Source organism: Schistocerca gregaria, unplaced genomic scaffold (assembly GCF_023897955.1).
Source record: "Schistocerca gregaria isolate iqSchGreg1 unplaced genomic scaffold, iqSchGreg1.2 ptg000199l, whole genome shotgun sequence".
Classification (NCBI taxonomy): Eukaryota; Metazoa; Arthropoda; class Insecta; order Orthoptera; family Acrididae; genus Schistocerca; species Schistocerca gregaria.
Genome location: NW_026061737.1, coordinates 15441749 through 15443155, shown reverse-complemented (window position 1 = coordinate 15443155; position 1407 = coordinate 15441749). Strand labels below are relative to the sequence as shown.

General features: G+C 46.6%; 1 non-coding gene across 1 annotated transcript; it reads left to right on the top strand.

The window, feature by feature from the left end:
- The first annotated feature begins 951 nt into the window (after positions 1-951).
- Positions 952-1026, top strand: Trnat-ugu (transfer RNA threonine (anticodon UGU)). The gene has a single exon. It is a non-coding gene; the product is annotated as a tRNA-Thr (tRNA).
- Positions 1027-1407: the final 381 nt, after the last annotated feature.

Genomic DNA, 1407 nt, shown 5'->3' with positions numbered 1-1407 from the left:
TTCCTCCCCCCCCCCCTTCCCCCTTCTCAGAATCCTATCCTTCTTTACCTACAGCAAAAAATAAATAAATAAATAAAACTAGAGAAATTTCTACTGTGAAACTATTTGCATACAAGAGAACGGCCATTAAAATTTAACTCTTCAAAGTTTTAAGCCCTGGCCCGTTCGAAAATTCAATTTCTTTGTAGTTGCATTTTTTAAAGGTGTACTTGTCTAGACTCCTGGAACGGAAAGGTTTTTTTTTTTTTAATCCGTGCTTTACAAAAGTTTCTACAGTCCATTGTTTGAAGCAGTGTCACGGCTGCCATGAGCCGCGCGGGGTACCCGCCATGTGTCCAACGCCTTGTCACGGCTCGCGCGGCTCCCCCCGTTGGAGGTTCGAGTCCTCCCTCGGGCATGGTTGTGTGTGTGTTGTCCTTAGCATAAGTTACTGTAAGTAGTGTGCAAACATACGGACTGATGGTTCAAATGGCTCTGAGCACTTTGGGACTTAACATCTGAGGTCATCAGTTTCCTAGAACTTAGAACGACTTAAACGTAACTAAATTAAGGACATCACACACATCCATGCTCGAGGCAGGATTTGAACCTGCGACCGTAGCGGTCGCGTGGCTCCCGACTGAAGTGCCTACAACCGCTCGGCCACATCGGCCGGTCTATCATGTATTCTAGAAGAGCTGCAAGGTCGTCAGTGGCGCCTGTTCTTTCTAGAACAGTTACTATCTTCATATCTATGGTTAAACGTCACCCAGCCATTGACCTTCGTCTGTGCGAATGCGCACAGGCTACCGGAAATCTTACGGGAATCGTCACCTTAGTGTGAGCCAGTAATGAGTGGATGGACAAATACCTAATAAGTACATTACGTAATCGGATTGTGGGCGGTTCGGGGTGTGAGTCTCACGGGAAGCGTGCGAGGGATAAATTCCTGCAGTCGTGCTGTTCATTTGTGCCCTCGATAGCTCAGATGGATTGAGCGTCTGCCTTGTAAGCAGGAGATCCTGGGTTCGAGTCCCAGTAGCGGCACACTTTTCAGCTGTCCCCATCGAAGTATATCAACAACACCTGTCGGCAGCTGAGGGTTTCAATTAATTATCAGTTGTGTAGGTGATTCGATGAACCCTTTGCCAGGCACTTAAATGTGTTTTGCAGGGTATCCATATAGATGTAGATGATAACTCGTCCCGTGTCGCACGTGCTCAAAAGGATTCATACTGCAGAATGCATGCAAACATACTCACCGAAAATACGGACGAATATCAAGTGCAGGCTGCCGAGTGCTGCATATCCAGCTTAGACAGATCGGCTTCTCCTGCCAAGAAGAACAGGAAGTTGCTGTCTAGGAACAATCAGAGGTAGAGGAAGGGCTGATAAATACTCCTTGAATTGCAGACTAAACGTAAATAA